At 42.1% G+C, this 21,351-nt stretch overlaps 1 long non-coding RNA gene across 2 annotated transcripts; it reads right to left on the minus strand.

The window, feature by feature from the left end:
• Positions 1–20,102: 20,102 nt before the first annotated feature.
• On the minus strand, positions 20,103–20,980 carry LOC145147327 (uncharacterized). 2 transcript variants are annotated; one of them, XR_013728245.1, is made up of 2 exons: positions 20,845–20,980; positions 20,103–20,747 (listed from the first exon to the last, which is right to left on the minus strand). It is a non-coding gene; the product is annotated as an uncharacterized LOC145147327 (long non-coding RNA). The 2 variants fall into 2 exon arrangements; XR_013728239.1 differs by having other exon boundaries at positions 20,103–20,759; positions 20,845–20,976.
• Positions 20,981–21,351: the final 371 nt, after the last annotated feature.

Here is a 21,351-nt window from a genome sequence, read left to right on the forward strand (position 1 = left end):
GTTCAGCTAACATAGCCCGCATCATGGCTTGTACTCCAGCCATGGTGATTGGCTCAGGTGCAACTTCTACTACGACTGGTATTTGCTGTATCACTGGGGGTTGATCTCGGTTCCCATTGGCATTCACGTTTCCGCTACGGGTCCTTGCCATCTTGATCTATACACCGAATAAGGTGAATTTAGATCTTTATTTAGGACCGACGTTCAAATCATCCTTATCGCTCCGAAACGTTTACATGTTAGTTCTAATATCGTAGTCGTACGTTTAGAATCCTAAACACATAAGGTTTCCGGATCCGGTCGGCAACAGACCATAGATCCGAACAATTAACAGCATATCAGGCACAAAGCATTTAGCACATAAAAGCATTTTAGGCATAATTCCTAAAATAAGCTAGTGCTCACACCTCACAATCATCGCTTAGCATTCTAAGTTTAAGTCTAGAAATCCTACAAATTCCTAGTTCGCTTAAACAAATGCTCTGATACCAACTGTGACATCCCCATTTTCACGGCCAGAAAAGACCGATTTTGTTTATGCTTGTTTGAAAATCAGAGTAACATTTTAAGTGAAAGTGTTGCGGAATTTCCCAAAACAAAATATGATAAAGATTTAACAAAAGCATTTCCAAAGAAATGTATTTCATTAAAAGACTCGGGATGTCATGTTCGATACAGATCAAAAGCATAAACAGTACAACATAAACCTTACTACATTATTTCGTATTTACAGGCCTATAATCCCTTATCTCTCATCCAAACATCTATGCTCATGTGCCACTACCTGTAATACAAGAAACTGAGTAGGTCAGGCTTGGGAGCCTGGTGAGCACATAGGGTTTTCAACCCACAATAAATAAGTTTATTAACTTTATCAAACCCAAACAAACCCGATTACCCGTTCCCGTTATCCTCACTTCACGTCCCTAAAACACCTAACACAAGGGACCTAATCTAAGGACTTTCATTGGGGTGACAACACATGCTTCGGGGATTCCTCAGCAATTCATGTCAAATAAGGCAACCATGTGAGGGATGGAGTACTGCTGGTAAACACACAGTTCAAATAAACACCTACAGGTTGCGAGCCTGCTAGCGTTCCACTAGACTGTCTAGAATAGTTTGTGGTCGTCATCTATACTCCGCTAGATGAATGGATCATCTATAACATCTATAACGAGGCCTCTCATTATTTTATTTTGTCACACAACAACTATTACATCTACCCATGTTTTACCCAACACATTTTGTAGATATAAAATACATATACAGTTTAAATCATTTAAAACATGTATAAAATCGTTCATCCAACATAGATAGCAAGTATACAGATAATATGCACACAGAGCACGTAATTTATATAAAATACTTTATATCTATGTGTAAGCTGAAAGTAACTATGCACTCACTGGAAATGTGGTGACTCTGCACTTGAACAGCGCTTCGTTATCTCAAAAATAATTTTCCCTCGACAAAAGCTAGTATCAATTCCACTAGGGTTTAGTCTAACGTTAACCGCGACTAATTAATAGTCTAGCTATTATTATTATTATTATATAAGTGCTAAACAACACTCTATATAACTCATAATAATAGCCCAAATAATTATTTTAAGGTCCTAATAATGTTACTATAATTAATTAGAAGCTATATTAAAAATTGCATAGCCGTAGCTCACTTACAGCGGATTTTCTTAAAAACCGGGCTTTGCTCGGAGCAGCGTTTCCGAACCGAAATACCCTTTTTCTCGGGACTCCGGGAGCCTCGGGGCTTCCTTCGGGTGCTTGGGGGTTCACCTAGGCTTTAGGGGGCTTAAGATAGGCTAGAGAGAGAAATAAACTAGAGAGAGAAGTGATTTTGGTGCAAGAAAGTCGGCTGCCTTCGCAGGGTATTTATAGCCGCCAGCCTCGGACGTACGCTGGGCGTCCAACACTACGCGGGGCGTAGTTCGGATAGGGCCACAGGTGGCGAGACCTCGGTGGGGCGACGTGGAGCTTCCGAGACCAAGCGATTCCGCACGCGGGGAATACCCTTTTACGCGGCGCGTATGCAAGGCTAGGTGTCTCCATCCGAAGCGAGGCCATGGGCCGCAAGCGACGGCTGTGATCTTGCCACGTCATCAATCGAGCAACAGGCTTCGCAAATTCGAGTCTAAACTTTAAAAATTCGTATCTTTCGCATACGAGCTCCGTTTTCGACGTTCTTTATATCCACGTTTAGGCGGGAACGTACTCTACAACTTTCGTTTAGACTCCGTTGGCTAATTTTGACTCCATTTTAAAAGTTATATTTTTAACAGGCCGGGACACGATTGGTCCGTTAAAAATTCATAACTCCTTCATCCGACTTCCGTTTTCGTCTGTCGTTTTATCGTTATACTACTATTAATGAGATCTTTGATTCTCGTTTAGGATGTGTCGGCTAAAAACCGCTCGATCTAATATTCGAATTTCAGGATGTACACTGCTAAGCCGAAACTTCGAAAAATCATAACTTCCTCATACGAAGTCAGATTTGGGCGTTCTTTTTATGGACGCTCTCATTTTAATGAACACTATGATTTTCGTTTAGATCGCTAAGGCTAAAAATCGCTCTATCGTAAATTCTCTATTTACGCTTCCCGGTGCCGTGCCGGTTCCGTCGCGAAACTTCGACGGGTCATAACTTCTTCGTTATAACTCGGATTTCGGCGTTCTTTATATCAGCGGAATCCTTGTTTCGACCACTACAACTTTATGTAAAGATATTGGGCTTATATCACACTTTAATTTTGACGCTTATTTTTATTCTTTATTTATTATTATTTATAAATAAGTAATAAGCACACATATACACATAATTCACATAGTATTTAAATATTTCATCTTTATTATTTCAAAAGAGTTACAATAGTTGACCTAGACTATTACATCGTCTAAAAATGCTTAGCCTCGAAACCCGGGCGTTACACATGAGTACACACAGGTCTTCCATCTTGATGTTTCATTGCAAGTAGGGCTTGAGTGACCTTGAACTTTTCAAGTCCTCGAGCTTGTGAGTTAGGGAGAATAATTGGAGGAGGTGGAGGAAATGAAGTATGATTTTCACCTCCACGATCCAACCATGGAACATCATCTTCAAGAGGAAAGTTGATTCCACAAGATTTGGGAAGACCGTAGTTGTCTGAACTAGACATCTACAAGGGAGAAATTCAAGTTAGTTGATTTAAGTCCTTAATATAACACCCAAATGAACTATTAAGGCTAGGACCCAACACAATATTTTACAATTCGGAAGAGGGATGCCGTAATCCAATTGCAAAATATTTGAAGGTTGGTAAATAACGATTTACCAATTTCCACCATGAAAAACGAAATTGATTATTAACTTTTAATTGGATTGAAATTCCTAGATCCTTTGAGATTCATTGAACTTTTCAATGACATGTTTAAATCTCGATTGTGCCCTTCATGTTTGTGACTGGGATGCCGAGGATCACAAACAAGGTATGAATAACCATGCAAATTAGCTTGGTACACCCAATGTTAGAAATCACCTAATCAATGTGCCGGTTAACCACACACGCTCCATTGATCTGTGATTAACATCAAGCTACCCTTTGCCACACACTGTCAGTCCCAGATTAGTGTGCCGTTTAACTACACATGCTCCACTAACGACTTAACAAGGTGCAAAGTGCAATTTCATGGAATAGCACCATTTTCACATTTTTCCTAAAGTAACTAAGATTGGGAATTTAATAAAAGTTTAGTTACTTTATAATTATCATTATACTTATAATGACAATTAATGTCCTATCTTACCCGTTCGGCTAACGACCCTCCACCAGTCAAGGAAGCGGTGGGTGAGAGTGGACACCCATTAAACTGCCATTTTATAGGCAATAACCTTATACCCCCCTTATAGACCGGCTTCGTGAATGAGGCCTACTAACGGTAAGACTGACTTATTCTTATACATATATATATATATATATATATATATATATATATATATATATATATAATTATTAAACTTATAAAGTATAAGGGTAGAATTTTAACTTTTAAAACTCTAGAGTTTGGAACTAAAGTATTCAAAAGTGAGACTTTACAAATTCCAAAACTTGAGGGCAAGTTTTGAAACTTGACAAAACTTTTCATTTCTCTAACTTATGAGTTTAATGAGGTTTTTATGAAAAAAATTTCAAGTTCCATAACTTGAGGACAAGTTATGGAAGACTTTAAAACCAATTTAAAATGATTTTTAAAAAAAGAGACTCTTGCAATTCCATAACTTGAGGACAAGTTATTGTGACAAACCGAAACTTTTATCTTGTACGCTTAGCCAATTCAATCAATGTTAAACTTGTTCTGTTGACTTCTTGCACTGTTTGAGGGTTCGTTTAAGTGATTCTAAGCTTGAGTATGACCAAGGTTGAGTTTTGGAATGAGTCAACAAGTCGTATACTGTCAAAACAAGGCCATGCACACCCTTAGAGGGAGTGTACGGCCGTACACATGGGTGTGCAGCCGCACACACACCTCCTGGCAGCACACTCACCTTTAGACAGCACACTCACTCCTATATAAAGGATAAACCCCTTACCTTTCATTCCTTTAACACCTTGGCAGCACACAACACCATTTCTCTCAAGCTTCTTCAATCACAAACCCTCCAAAGCTTCAAAAAAACGTGAGTAATTCATCCTCTAGCTTGCAAACCATGAAAGACCACTCTATCTAAGCCTTAAGTGTACAAAAAATCGACATGGTCTTCGTGTTTGGAAGTGAGTGCGGCCGTATACCCTCTTAAGGTGGCCGCACACCCTTAAAACACCCTCCAAAGTGAGAGTTTGACTTCCAAACTCGAGATAGACATGACCCTAGCCTTGTTGCACCTTGGAATTGGCATTTTGGACATTATCTTGTTGGGTGTATGACCACACACTCAAGTGTGCGGCCACACACTCAAGTGTGCGGCCACACACTCAAGTGTGCGACCACACACCCAAGTGTGTGACCACACACCCTTGTGTGCGACCACACACACATTCTAGGACCACAAACCCATTTTTAGGACCCTAAACTTGTACTACAACTAAGTATGGACCTAGAACACTTCATTGATGCAAGTATGGACCTTGAAAACACCACAAAACACCTCTCATCATGAGTGTACGGCCGCACACCTCTTGGGCCACACACCCATGGCCGCACACACCTTTAAGCTGGCCATACACCTCCCTCATGCAATCCTTTAAGGTCCTAACACTTAGTGCAAGTAGTTCCAAGTCCCTAGAGTGGCTCTCCATCACATCTAGTGGTGAAATACCTTCCTTTGACTCCTTTATGTGTCATTACGTGTTTATTAGGATCAAATCGTGTTCAAGGCTTCACTTGAACATCCGGCTTTCCGTATCAATCCTTCATTCGAATCGCCCGAGGTGAGTTCATACCCCTACGCTTTTTCCGAGTGTTTCATGTTTTGAGGGGGGGAATACAAGCAAAAGTACAAGGAAACTTGTGCTCAAAATATATTATTTTCTTTAAGATAATTATATTTTCAGTATGCTTTTAAACACGGAAAACGGTTTTACCAAATGATTAAGAAATCAACACGTAGAAACAGCTTTCAAAACTAGAGCAATGAACTTGTGAACCATATATCATTATATAAAGGATTCATGTTAATTATAAAAGGATTTTCTGTATTATTACTTGTAAATTTGTCAGTCTAAGTTTGAGGCACGTCCTTGGTAACATTCCCACAGAATCAGAGTGTAGGACTAGCACTTGTGACCAGAGTCTCTTGAAGGGAGAGCGTGACTGTTGTGTATATATCTATACGGGACTGACAATCCCGCACCTCGCTGCTAGCTACAGTCGGATCGGCAGGTCTACGGGTGACAAAGTCATTAAGGATATCGGCCGTTGCGGGCCATATCCAGTCAGTTATGGTAATGAAACTCACAACCTAGATATCATGGATTTACTTTTGTAATAATGAATCAAGTGAACTAACCTCAAAGTAATAACCGATTGATTACTGGAGGGTATTAATAGTACCTTCAGGATTTAGTTCAACACGTTTTCTTTTATTAGTTTTATTTATATAATAGGGCTAATATACCTCACTGGGAGTAACCAGGGTTTTTAAAAGAAAACTACGTTATCGATATAAGTATGGTAGATACTTGTACACCTCAGTTTAAAACGGATAACCAACCATCAACTTTTAGGGAAAATATAGGATTTTCCTGGGATAACTCGGCTTTTCATAAACGGATTGTTTAACATGTAACTAACGGATATTCATATTCATTCCACGACTCCTTGGATTGTACATACCTTGTATGAATCCGTAAGTCATGGAAGGAATGGGTTTTCAAACACGCTCTCCATAAGAAAATATAGGATTTTCTTGAGTAACACTTTTCAAAAGGATCAAAGAAACATTTTCCACCAAAAACTAAATGCTTATGAACTCACCAGCTTTATGCTGATATCCTTTCAAACTGCTTGTATTCTCAGGAAATCAGTAGACACGTACTTCTTGGATTTAGAGGAGCCGGAGCAATAAGAGTCATGTTTTTATATTCTACATACTTTTGGTGTATTTAAAACAAGTTTCAGACTGATGTAAACATTTTACTTATATATGTATCCACTGTATTAGTTGTGTTGCTATGATTCCTATTATTCATTGGTTTTGATGTTAAACATGACGTCCTCCACCCCGAAACGATTCCGCCATTCTGGTTTCGGGGTGTGACAGTTATGGAGTTCATAAATTTATTCATGAAAAACTCTTCATTTTCCGTAACTTGAGGAGAAGTTATGGAATTCATAAATAGTATTTCAATTAATACAAACTATCAAATAATTTTTTTTTTCATGATTTAGATTAAACTCACAAGTCAAGATAATTCACATCAACTATTTACAAGAAATTAGTCTATCATATAAACTAATACAAATCTTGAAACTATGACAATTATCTTTTAATTGGACAAGCATGATTATTACCATATGAAAAAACACATTTCATGGTTCAAAAAACAGTTTGGGGTAATGATCTTAATCTAATTTCTGGCCAAAAGTCGAAAATCTGCCCACTGGAGAACCAACTCGGCGAGTACATGAACTGGACTCGTCGAGTTGGCCATTTTATGAGGGGACTCGGCGAGTCACCCAGTGGACTCGACGATTTCACTGGGCAGAAGGCAGGAAATTCAATTTTTTCACTTTGAAAACCAATAAAACATCAAGTGTAATAGAAAACAACCCATGGTTATGATACCACTGTTGGGTTTTGTATACTACAACATCCTATGGTGCACATACAACCCTAAATGCTTTGGATCTATGTTTTCTCTAATTATACATGCAATATTGTTTCCAAAGCATTAAGCCTACAACTAGCATACAATTGATATAAACAACATAAAATACTAGTTAGGAGTTTACCTCTTTATGTAGCTTGTAGAACTTGTTGTGTTTAGACTTTAAGAACTTAGTGCCCCAAATGTTGCACCTCAAATGGTTCACAATACACCTTAGACAAAGAATGACTTTTGAGAGAGCTTATGCACACTAAAATCGGTTATGGCTCTCCAAGAACACTCTAGCAAAACTTGTGCAACCAATTTTAGGCTATAGGGTGTCTTATATATAGTGTAGGAATCCAAGAGTCATGGGTAAACCCTAATCCATACACTTGGGCTTATTATCCATGATCCATGATTCAAGTGGGCTAACTCTTTATGGATTCATCCATAAACTTAGTCCATCATGTATCATAATCCCAAACCATATATATATAACTAATTTACATAATTAGTCCCTATTAATTTAATTAGTCTCTTTTGATCACTAAATTAATTCCAAATTAATTCTTGATCAATACTAATTAAATCACATGATTTCATATTAATATATTAAAACTTATAATATATTAATAAATCATAACTAACCTCTTCTCAAAAGTCAATCCTATCAAATTGTCGTGGTGATATGCAACCCAAATGGACCATGCTACTCTCGGGTCAAATACATACCAATTATAGTTATAGGCTTAGACACCTAATCCAATATAACCGTGGTAGGGCTGGGTCCTTTAGCCGAAGGATTATTTAATCCTGGTTGCATGTAATTGTATTTGTGAGGTGGTTAGCTGGCGTCGGTAGGGGTTCTTTAGCAGCTGATGGCATAGGAGGTGTGGTGAGTCCTAGGATAGCCTAGGGAGTATTTAGTGCGGTTTTTTCGCCAAGGAGTAGGTTTCAGAAGTATTTGTGACTAGGACTTATAGGACCTGAGATAATTCTTGAGGAAAGTATGGATAGGTGTGGAATGTATTGGGCCCGCACTACTGAAAGCACATGATCCATACTCGAATCAAGGAAGATCCTGGGGATTCTAAGGGCTATTCAGGGAAGGTAACATGGTTGGATACCACGGTTCGCGGCAGTGGTTCTGTTCCTGCCAATCTTTTTGGTTGTGGCTGCTCAGACTTGAGGATGGTCTTGGTATATGGTGTGAGCCGGTGGTGTTATCGATTTTGGTTGTTTGATGCAGACCTAATGAGTTTTGGTTTGACGCTTTGGGATTTTGCCCGAATCCGAGATGCGAGTCGCGGGACTCAGGAAGAGAGAGACGGTTTCGATCAGTTGAGTTTTGCAGCTGGAAATAGAATGGTAGAGTGATGGATTGGAATTTCATCATCTATGGCAAGGGTTGTGCTCTTCTTAGTTTTCCGAGCTCGAAGGGTGAGTAAGCTTAAGACCCTAGGGTTAGATTGTATCCCCAACTCGAGGTCAGTGATCGCAGGAGTTGGCGCCAGTATTTCAGTGCTGGTAAGCGCTGGTGGGTCGAGGTGGCATGAGTACCTTGCGAGGCAAGTTAGGTACCATATCCTCGGGTAGGCCGGGTGTCTTATTGTCATTTGGATTGCAAACAAGGATTAGTTCATGTCACCTAGGATCGAAGGGGGGGGGGGGGTTTCCTGCGTACCCTCAGGTTGGTCAGGGTAACTCAGGAGGAGGAGGTCAGGATTTCTTCGGATGTTTTGAGAGTGTGTCATCCCCTGTATTCTTTGGGGTTGTATCGGGAATTGTATTGGGTTGGAATTTTGCTGGATTGGGTAACTTATATCCCGGGTTGACTTTATGTTATTTTTGGGTTATTAAGAGTCGTTATATTCCATTCTGCATGTCAGAAGTCTTTAACTGAAACTCAGGTTTCTTTTGAGTTCGATTGATATGTATCGGGAAGGATTATTTTGCGAACGTTCTCCATTCCATGGTCAGGAATGATCGTACCTGGTTGAGCCGGTTTGAGTGGTGGGTGGATTTCTAACCGGTGGGTGGTAGTTAGAACCCTAAATGGGGGAGAATTGGGAATTCTCAGGTTGAGTGTCAGGTATTGAAGGTTTTGTCAGTTGCGGTTCGGGCTATGGTTTTTAGATTTGTTGGGGAAGGAGTTAATCAGTGAACCTCTTCAGAAGCGAGAATGGTCAACTTCAGGTGGACTTGGGGTCCTCTAGTTGAGGTGTCGAAGTGTTCGAGGCCATTGGTTGTTGAGTTCGACTTCAGCGGGAATCCTCTGAAGGGTTCAAGAGACGGCAGTTAAGAGGCTAGGAAGGTGATACCAATTCCCCTATGCAGTTTGTTATTGTTCCTCAGTCTTTGGGGTATGTTTACCATCGATAATGGAGTGGAATTCTGATTTGTATTAGACTCAGGTTTTGGCAATCTTCGAGATAACTTTGGAAGTCTTCTCGAACTAGTTTTGTATTAGTAGAATCTATTCGGTCCCGATCAAGTATGGGGATTTATGGCGAACCAACATGAGGTCAAGGGTTTCCCCAAGTACGTGCATAAAGGTGATTTTTTTTCGAGTGTATCTGTAAGTGCTCAAGGTGGCATTAGGGCTAGATCGGTTGTATGCATGGTTAAGTTGGGATTATAGTCTGCGGATTGGATCAAGAGTTCGAAACCCCAAATAGGGGAGAGCTGGATATATGGGAAGAGGGCACCAGGATGGGTCCAGGGTTTTGCTCAACAGACCTAGGGCGGCCCGGATAGACTGAAGGCCAACGAGGCGTACCAGTCAGACCGAAGGCCCGGAGAACGGTCCAGACAGGCTGAAAGCCCAGCGAGGCGGTCCAGACATGTTGAAGGTTCTGAGAGTGGTCCAGATAGACTGAAGGCCCGGTGAGGTGGTCCAGTCATGCTGAAGAATCTGTATGGATTTTGTTAGATATACGTTCGGGCATTGAGCATGCTGCTTTGTGATAATAACCTGGGGAACCGTATGTTATCTGTGCTTGTTGGTTATCACGTATGAGAGCCTGAAAACTCTTGGGCAACAACTTGTTCTATAAGGAAATCGTGCATGGTAGGAATTCAGTATTGTGGTGCTTGTTCGGTGTTGTGAGAAACATTGGTTGGGTCCCTTCAAGGAAATGGAAGGAGGTGAGTATCTTTAGGCCAGGGGTTGGGCAAGCAAGGTAATACCGACAAGGTCGGTATAAGGTCGAGAGCATTCCAGTCATGGGTTGAGGGCCGGGGATGGCATTCCAGACTCATGCTGTGGGGCTCGGAGGTAGTCCAGACCTATGATGAGGATCTGGTAGGGGTATTCCAGACATAGGCTGAGGGACTAATGGACAGGATTATTCATTCTTCTAATTATGGTACTCTCAGTCGTGACGGGTTGGTGAAGAGTACCAGAAAGGTATCAGGAAGCCTTCGTGGGATACCTGCATTATCTTTCTAGTTGTACGTGAACTGCTGTTAGGACACTGATTTCAAGATTTGGAAAGTGCTTATGAAGTCGCAAGTCATAAGAACTATTTATGATGTCACGAGTGGTTGTTCAGGTGGGGGTACGCCTGAGCCGATAGGAGTGGATGTAATGCAGGAATTTTTGGTTGATCATCTTTCTCATCGAAGCAGTGGTTGTAATGGCATCGCAGAGAGTTGAGGATTATTAAGGTATTAGTACATCATATGGCTGGATCAGATGTGGGGCTGTAGCCACAGCGGCGGGGAGAAAATTCTTTGCATCCAGGATTAGTGAGAGGTTGCGACGAATTAGAAGATGTTAGGTGAGATGAAATGGTAGGTCCTTGAATATCGGGTCGAGAATTAGAACCGGTTCGGGTCTTTCTCCTGGTATTTAGCAGGTTACGTCATGGTAATTGCCTGCAGGATGGTATATTGTGAGGAATTAGTAGGCGACAGGGAGTGGTATGATTGCTATTGGTCGATATTATGTGCGTACTTGACCCTGATTGTCTAATTGATGACATATTGTGTTTGGTTGGGTTGAGGCGGTCCTGCTCTATACAGTAGGCCAAGATACCCGGTGCGGGCTGACTGTAAGTCATAGACACGGAGGCTCATGGGGAGCGGTAGAGTTGAAGCAGTAGGCCAACAAACCCAAAGAATATCAATCTTATGGTTGATTGGATTCGACATATTCATTATTTCATTAGAAATATTGTCATCAGAATTAGTTTTCTCTGGAAGGATTATCGAATCTCTTTTGTCCATAAAAGAGTTGTCGGCAACAGAGTATGATCTGTAGTTTTGTTTTGGTAGGAACCTCATGTTCCCAGGGTTGAGTAGTCCGTTTAGGGAATAAAGGGAAGGGAATTAGCAATGGTTAGTATGGGCGGTCTGTCAGGAAGTCATACCAAATCCAAGTTCTAGATCATAGAATTTTGGGTGAAGTAAGGTTATTATGCTGCGTGGGATTATGGGTTCATTTTTCCTCGGGTTGGAATTTTCGTTTGAGTTTAGTTTCCTTAGAAGATATTCGTACGTCATGGTTGTGGATGTGCCCCTTAGGATGTCGGGTTGTCGGGGATGGTAAGGAATGATTTCAAGGACGGAATCAAAATTGAGTGGGGGAGAGTTGTAACACCCCATCTTTCAGGTAACTTCAAATTCATCCCGTGGACTTTAAATTATGTCATTTTGGCCCTTGGTTTGGAAAGAAGTAGCAAGGAAGGCCCTAGTGGAAAAATGGTGATTTTGGAAGTTTGAGTAGTACGTTGGGTGTACATGTGAGTACGCTAAGCGTACTAGGGCGTACACATATGTACGGTGGGCGTACGGGTGCCAGAGTCAAACCCTAATATTTAGGGTTTGGGAGGTATATAAGTGTCCTTATGAGCTCATTACCCTCTATCCTTCCAGCCTCTTTAGCTTTGAGTCGTTTTCCCCAAACCATAGCCTCTCTCTTGAGTGTGTGAGCTAAAAGTGTGTGTTTTGGGTAGTTGAAGAAGAAGAAGTTGCATCAAGGTGTTTGGAGAATGAAGCAAGATTGTAGATCTGGGATCCTCTTGTCATTTGGAAGCTCCAAAAGGTAAAAAGTTCCTACCTTTATGCTTAGACTGGTTAGATCTCATTCAGGTTGCTTTTGGTATCCTTCTTGTCCCAAAGAGTGTCTTTTTGTACATGCTCTGTTTTGGTCGAGTTAAGCTGTCCTTTCAGACCCTAGGATGGGTCCTAAGGCATAAAAATGAAGTCCCTTGAGCTAGTTTGGTCCCTTGTTCTTTGTAGGAGGTCTTAATGGATTAAGACCATGTATTAAACCTTTTTGGACATTCAAAGTCTTAAAGTTTGAGACTTTATGATTCTAGAGCACATTTGAGTAGTGGATCTGTAATTTGGGCTTAAGTGCTTAAGCCATTAAGCACTTATGGGAGTTTTAAGACATGCGAGGGTACGCCCCGCGTAAGGCTTCGTACGCCCCGCGTTCGGAGTCAAGTCCCCCGTAACTGGTCAATGCGAGGCGACGTACGCCCCGCGTACGTTCTCTGTTCAGATTTCGGACTTTGGGCTTCGGGTATTGGGCCATCTGTTGGGCTTGATACTTGGGACCTACTGGACCAACTGAATAGGTGTGTTTTGGGCCAATTAGAGGAGCAGACCTTTGGACGAGGCCCAATAAGGAGTTGGGCCCAATTTGGAAAATTGGGCCAAATGTGGGCTTGAAGAGATTTGGGCCTTTTGGATAAAGAGTTGGGTTTGGCTTGCATTGGGTTGTGATGGACTGTCTGGGATTTATGTTTGGGCTTTTAGCTTGTTGGATCTTCTTGAGTGAAGGCCATTAGGCCCAATTTGGAAAATTGGGCCATATTTAGACTTAAGGATTTATTTTGATATTGGGCCTTTTGTCATCTAGTTGGGCCTTGGATTTGGGCCAAGCTTGAGGAAGGGTAAAAAGGTCTTTTACCCTGTATTGGATTCATAGTGTGAGTCAGTGGCCAGAGATGGATTGTCATTTTGGTGTCTGTTAGTGCACACGAGGTAGCAGATCTGCAGTCAGCTGCGTATGGGGGTGTTGTTTTGATGTTGGCGGTTCGGGGTCCTGGCAGCCAGCAGTCAGGGATCGTCTGTGTGATCGGCAGTGTGATGTGAATTCTTCTCACTATACTAACAGGGTCTAAGGCACCAAGGCCGGTCCTTTTTGGATTGTATCCTGGTTATATGATGATGCTATGTTTAGTGATATGTTAGATCTGTATCCTGGTATATAGGATGATGCTATGTTTAGTGATCGGTTAGATCGGTATCCTGTTATATAGGATGATGCTATGATTAGTGATTTGATAGATCTGTATGACTGTCTATACATGCTAGCTAGCGTATGATATTCATGTGTTGATTATTTGATTGGGAGTTGGGTTGAGGCGGTCCTGCTTTGTGCTCTAGGCCAACATACCTAGGGTGGCCCGGATAGACTGCAGACCCGGTAACAGCGTAGTAGTCAGGCCGAAGGCCCGACGAGCGGTCCGGATAGGTTGTAGACTCCGTGAGGTGGTCCAAACGTACCTGCGAGGCGGTCCAGTCAGGTTGTAGGCCCTGCGAGGCGGTCCAGTCAGGCTGATGGCTCAGTATGCATGCTGTTTGTATGATATTGTTATGGTTTGTATGGCGTTGGTATTTTGGGGGTAACTCACTAAGCTTCGGGCTTACAGTTGTTGATTTTGTTTAAGGTACTTCAAATGATCGCGGGAAGGCGAAGGGATGATCGTGCACCTCCTCATATTTTATGATTTTGATTTCTGGGATACTCTGACATGAAACTATTTTGAAAACACTTTGTAATAATTAATGGTTTTTTAATGGTTGAAAAAGTTTTAAATTGGCTTGAATTTTATGTATGTTACATAGTTAGTAACTAGTTAAGAGGATATGGGTTTAGCTGAAAAGTGTGATAAAGGCGATCCCTTCTCTTTGAGGAGATGTGTTCAGTTTATACCTTCCATGGAGGGGACAAGATCCCGACAATACCTTTTTGTCCCTTCTAGGCCGACTAGATGCGGAGGCGTCCTATTGGCGGATTGTGCTCTACTAGTGGTTAACTGCTATTGGTGCATAATTCTCAGAGGTTTCATCATTATAACCGCTTGGGCTTCCCGCCTGCATTTAAAACTTCCTTTATTTGTGTTGGTTTCCTTTTCTTCACTTCCTCTTGCTTCTATTACTCCTTCCTTCTTTCTAATCTTTTAATTTTCTTCTCCGTTCTCGTCCTTTTCTTGTTGACGAACAATGGCTACCCAAAACATTAAAATCGTGCCTTCTCCAAGTTAGTTTTCCGATCTTCAAGAACGGTTCGGTTTTCTTCCCAAGCACTGGGTGGAATACCCTCAGAAAGGGGCTATCATTTCCCGTCCTCCGGAGGGGAAGGTTGGAGTCCCTGTACCAATCTTTGAGGCGGGGCTCTGGCTTCCCACGTCCGATTTTTTTGATGATATTATGCGTCAATATGGTTTTTTTGTCGATAATCTGACTCCTAACGCCGTCAACAAGATCGTTGGCTTCGAAATGGCATGCAGGGTTTGGGTGTGCTTCCCCAGTTCTGGGCTTTCAAGTACTTCTTCTACTCGTCGACTCAGTTTGGGGTGCATACGTTCTCTCAGCGGTGGGGAATCCACGCATTCATCATTAATCAGAAGGCTCCCAAGAAAAAATGGCAGGACAAGTGGTTGTGGGAAACCGTGATTTGGTCAACTACGGTTATCCTCGTCGGATCAATTTCACTGATCGGTTTCTTGCTCTCTGGGGGGCCATCAAAACTGTGGTCGGGGCGTTGAGAACCATCTCTTTCAACGGGGAGGAATGCATGCTGGACGTCGTCGGTATGAGTGCTTCTTGGAGGGTGTGGGGAATGATGCCTCAATTTTACATTGAGAAGGACGGTAAGTACCTCTCCTTCCCCCACCCCCTTTTTGATTCCCATCTTCCCGTGCTTGTCTGTGTGCTGCGTGACTAGTAATTCTGTCCTTGTCCTTAATTACGTTGGCTTGGTTTTTATTTGTAGGTTGTGGGAGGGTTATCCCCTTCGAGATGGTGTTGAGGGGCCATTTTCAGGGCACCTGTCAATACCGGGAGGTGCCCTTGGTAGAGACGCTTCCTCCACCGGTCAGTGCCGACTATGCTCTGGCTCTTATTGGCTCTCACACTGGTTCTCCGCCCGGATCCAGCCCCTCTGCCGATCGAGTGTTGGTCGACGTGCCTATTGGGGGAGCCTCCCGCGACGATCCTTTGCCCTCCGATCATGAGGAGGAGTTGCCGACTGAGTTGGTGACGAGGGATAGGCGCTTGGCTTCTAAGCGACGGTTAGCCTGGTTGGACTCTCCACATACGGAGGGTGCCGATGTTAGTTCTTCTATCCGACGCCTTTATAAAAGGCGAAATGTGGACTTCCTTTTGGGGGAGTCTGACGTTGTTGTGAACATTCCCGATGATGACCCATCGAAACTGTCGGAGGGAATGAGTAAAGAGGCGACATAACAACCTCATTAACCCAAGAAGGAGCCCTAGAATGCTACCACCCTGTAGGGGATCTTTGGGCTTGATTCAGATGACATGTCCCAAGTTCCTCCCGAACCAGCTTTATTCCCAGCGAGAGACGGAGTTTTTGCAGGTTCTTCCTCTCCTCCTCCGTCGATTTTTGCCATCTATGTGCCAGAGTGGAAGCTTAAATGAGATTCTCTCTTGACGAAGCATTCTGTTGCGTACGAATGGAGTCTTCATTCCTTTCCTCCAGGTACGATTGAAGCTCTGGAACTCCTCTCTAACTCCCATATAGCTAACAGCCTGCAATACGCAGCCGCTCATGTTGCCCCTACATGGTTGCTGTTGCACAATGCCTTCGCCAGGTTAGTTCGGACTCTAGAGAGCTTGCCTATATAAGGGCCGAGTTGGATAAGCTAAAGGTGAATCTGTTAAGTTTGGAGGAGGAGAAGCGCATGCTTGAGGAGCATTACCATATCTTGGCTAGGGAAAAAGCATCTTTGGAGGAAAGGGTGGCAACTTTGGACGGGTCGGTGGAACGTTTTTCTCAGCGAATCGAGGTCTTGGCGGAGGAGACGAGGGTGCTGGAGGGTCAAGTGGAGGATGTTAGTAGGCTATTGGAAGGGGGGCATGAGGAGGAAGGTTGTGGAGGATGATTTGAAGTGGCTGATCCAGAAGGGTGTTGTTCGGGTGGTGGACAAGGTGGTTGAGAGCACTGACTTTTCTGTGTGAGGCGTATGAAGGCAGCTTGCATGGCTGCCGGGGTTGAGGGTGGTAAGTAGGTGATTAGGGAGCAGAGTGCTACCGGGAAATTCGTGTCTGGCGAGCCGAGTACCCTTCTGGAGCATACTCAGGCAATGCATGCGGAGGTGAAGTCTTTCCTGGAGACTGATTTTTCCTCCTACCTCCACCTTGGTGAGTTGAAAATGTAGGGTCTCCATCAACTGTGTAGTGATCCAGACGTCGAAGGGAAACATCTTGAGGCCAACACTTCTGGGGCTCGACCTTCTTCCACTCCTCCCAGTATGTGATTTTTATCCTCCCCTCAGTTGTTTGTTGTTTGAGAAATTGTTTGGATCTTTCCGGTGTTTGTGAGACAATCTTATTAGGTAATATTTGATTTCGTATTGGGCCATGTGTGGCGTTTCTAAGTCTGGGGGCTGTCTAACAGACAATTTTAACTTCCCTACTTTTTGATGTTTTAACTTTCCTTAGTTTATCGCATTTTCTTGTTGTCCTTGGTGGTTCGTGTTGGCTACCTTAGGTTTAGGTTTGTCTTGAAGGTTGATATTGGCCTTTGGAGCAGTCGTGCTTTTTGGTTTCGCGTTGAGGGAAATTGGTTATGATTCCCATTTGTTTGGTAGATTCGCTGGACCCAAAGCATGTTTCTTGGGTTTAGCCCGGGAGCTCGCTCTGGTGGGGTTGGAGTTTGTCCCTTTTTAGTGTTCTGGGTTTATCATTGTAGGATCAAGGCCTTGGTTGGCCTTTGGTTATGAACTCTGGCTGGTTCATTTTGTTAGGGCGCCCTTTTTTAACTAAAGGTTTTTTTTGTGTTGCCTTTTTGGGACTTTTCTCTAAGTCCTGAGTCAAGGAGGATTGCACTCCGACCCCAGTCATCTAAGCCAGGTCGAGATCATCACCTCGAGGCCTAAGGGCTTAGGTATTGTATATTTCGAGGGAAAAGTTATGATCCATTAAGGCCCCTACTTGTCATGGTCAGGAGTTGTGGCTCTTTCAATTTTACTGACGTATTTTTAAGGAAAGGTTATGAGCCTTTGAAGCCTATGGTTTCCTTCTTACATCGGTTTCGCTCAAACGACGTGGATGATCAATCCTTGTTGTCGTTTGGTAAATATGTACAACCTCTTATGGGTGGTGTCGAGCTCGAGTACATATATTTTAACGGTATATGTATATTTTGTGAAAAGACAACTTTCATAGTTTCATTAATGATGTTTTTCTTTCTGGGAAGATCTACATTTTTTTTGAATAAGGGAAGAGGGGTGACTGCTATGTGAGCCAACTCTTGGCCCTTGTGTTGTTTTTCTGGGGTGTAATTATCCATTCGAAGTTTGATCACATTGCCCCTACTTCGGATTCGCTTCATTTAGGTCTCTCCCTTTGCTCTAGGGATGGTGGTATGATCCGTTTGAGTGTTAAATTCCGGGGATACACCCCCATTTTGGGCTCTTATGTTCCGAACTCCCCCTTGATTTGTTCTTACATTTCTTCTTGCACGTTCCTTGGCGGACCTGCTCACACCCACATATTGCTTTGCTTCGTTGTTGTTTCTGTAGAAGTTCGGTTTTCGCGACAATCAAATCGTTACCTTGAGCAGTGACACTGCTTTCCCGGTCTTCGCCTGGCTGTATGGTACGTTTCCGTCAGGCGGTAGCCCTGCGGCATCTATGCTCTTGTAGCCCTGGTATCGCCTGAGCGTGTTTTCCCAGGGCATGGTTGTATCCTTGCACATGCGGGATCTTGATATTTCTGGGTGGACTGCCTTCCCGGGAGTGACCTTCAGATCCTCTTGTCTCCTGGTGCCTTCTGACTGGTTCTTTTGTTTATGCTTTGTCACAACCTCCATGTCTACCCTTGTATTGGTGTTTGGGGCTTTGTTTGGTGGGAGGTCATCCTGGAGGTGATCTGAGTGTAATCTGATTTGGCTAGAGGGCCCTGTGGTTTTGTCGATTTGTCCTAAGCTGACTTCTTTTCTGGGAGCTCACTTGGCTTTCTTGTCTATCCATATTTTTGGCAATCTTTTCTCCGTATCCTGGTGCTTTCGTGTTTTCTGTTTTTTAGTTTCACAAGAGAGGTGGGCTTCTAGGCCTCTACGGGTCAATACTTCCTCACCCGGGGTAGGTCGACTTTTGGGCTTTTGCTGTCGTCCGTCATGGCTTCTTGCCTTGAGGTGATGTGCAAGGAAGTTTGAGAAGACCGAACCCGTGTGGGTGTTCGTGTCGGATGCCTTTGTAGCTCCCGGCTTAGCTTTATTGTTGTAGCTATGCCCTCCTCCTCCTCCTCCTCCCCCCCCCCCCCCCCCCCGCCGATTATCTCCCATTAGGACGTTCTCTCCCTCACCTTCCTGATCTTGCCTAATGGGTACCGGAGCTGAATTTGTGACATCCCGAAATTTAGGTCAAAGACTGTGAACGGTCAAGTTCACAGTAAGTCTCTTAGTAAATTGACTCATTGAGTTTTAGTCCACCCAATATAAAATAAATGAGTTATTTCAACTATTATAAGATACCAGATGGTATCTTACTTCCAAAAATGTAATATGACAAACAAATCAAACATCTCAAACTGCAACCTTAGGAATGTGTCTGAAAAACTAAAATTTCGTATTAAGCAGTTGTGAGCAATACAAACACTCTAGTCTCGTAGTATGTGTTTCCCTGATTTCGAAAATATAAAGAATGTCCAAAACGGTTTCCCTGATTCCGAAAATATAAAGAACGTCCAAAACGGAGTTCATATGCAAAAGATATGACCGTTTTAAGATTCCAAAACCAGTATAATACTGATTTTCTTAAAATCGCTAAAACCGTTTCTAACCGTTGAGGGACTTGCACACCTCAAATGGAAATTCCGAAAGCATTTTTGGACTCAGGCTATAGCCTAATATCAAAGTACATATTTGAAATATTTTTATAAAAATAATTATAAAAGTAAAAAATCAGACGTTTTGTCAGCTTAATTAAACGTGAAACGTTAAACGTCATTTCACAAAGATCAGTTTAACATAATTCAATTCCGTCTACATTTTTGGAATCACCACGACCTGAACATTAAGCAGACGTTTTTAGAAAATTTATATGAATCGATAAGAGGACACGAGAATCAAGGTATACATCACGATAAATAAATATATATAAAATATATTGTAGCTATTATTGTGAAAAATATTTATAAGATTTATAATGACAAGGCCACTATATATGTATAAATATTTTTGGTGTCGTATGCGACTTCAAAATATCCAAATTAATCGTATAATCGCAATGCATATATGTTATATAATTAAGAGTTATATAACAACAATAAATATATATAAATTTATATATACGTTTATGTAACACTTCCAAATACCAATTAATAGTATATATGTCAAAAATTGGACACCTATTATGTCTAAATATTCAATTTCTTTATATATATTACAAACATACATGGAAAACTTTTAATATAAAAGTGTATAAATATTATGTATGTATTGTTGTTATAAAATGTGGCCAACCTATATACACATACATACAAGAGTGTATATTAAATCTATTAAAAATATACATCCATACAAATCAATAAATTCATACACAAATACATATTTAATTAAATCAATACACACACATTACATACATAGAAAAACAAATACATAATACCAAATACTAAAATAAAACTTATATTCTTTACTCTTAAATTGACAGCCAAACAAGGATGAAACTTATAAGGTCCTCAATTATTGTACAACTTGCTTCTAACCTTCAGCTTATCCAAAACCACACTCAAAACAATGTACAAAGATAAAAAAAAATCGATACTCAAACACACTCTATCATCTTCTGATCGTGAACAATCAGGAGGAAGAACATAAACACTTTCTTTTTCTTAATCCGTTTTCCTTCCCTGTCAACTGAAACATTCAAACATTCAAAAAAAAAAAAAAAAAAAAAAAAAAAAGATTCATCCTGTTCTTTTTCTACCCTTTCGGTGGACAACAAACAGCCAAACACCCTTTTTCCTCAACTGATTATCTTTTTGTTTCCTGTCAATCGAACCCTCCCAAAAACACCCTGAGAATCGCTTTTACTACTACCTTCTTCTTTCATTGAGCTGCAACCAATGGACTAAGAACATTACAATCCACCTTTGTCCCTTTCTGTTCCGATGACCAAGCCTCAACCCAAACATCCATCGATTCTTTATCAAACATCAACACATAAACATCCATTCCCTATATCAATTTCTGTCAAGAACAATCAAAAAAAGAAAAAGAAAAGAAAGAAGAAGAAGAACAGGGGAGGCTGCCGGAGCAGCCCCCATTCGCTCACCTGCTACTGATCGATGTAACAGCCCCACCCTCGCACTCCTCTTCTCCTCTCGTCAGTTCCTCCCACCGAACCCTTGAATCGCTCACCCCATCGACCCTCGCGACACTCCACCATTTCCTCCGTCACTTCAGCCTCGTAAAACCCCGAAGACAAACCCCTCGTCGCCGATCGCTCCATCTCCTTCGCGAGATGACGACCGCCATCAGGTCTCGCAGTCGCTTCACGTTTCCCCTCTCTCCACCTTCGGTCATTGCTTCGCCATCGGACCTCCTTGCTGCCGACGACGTACAAAAGCTCCTAAGGGAGTCGCCGGAGAGTGGAATTCCTCCTCCTCACAATGGATCGATCACCCACCAGTCGCTACTTTGTACGTCTTTTCCCCTCCCTTCGTTCGTGCCTTCGTTCATTCCTTTGCTTACACGGATACCATTGTATTTGTTATAAAATGACCAAACTACCCTCCCTGTTAAACTCTTCATTCAAAATAGGTCCCAATCCCCAAAAAGT

Source organism: Lactuca virosa, chromosome 1, assembly GCF_052849685.1.
Source record: "Lactuca virosa cultivar CGN04683 chromosome 1, Lactuca_virosa_CGN04683_v6, whole genome shotgun sequence".
NCBI classification, from domain to species: Eukaryota; Viridiplantae; Streptophyta; class Magnoliopsida; order Asterales; family Asteraceae; genus Lactuca; species Lactuca virosa.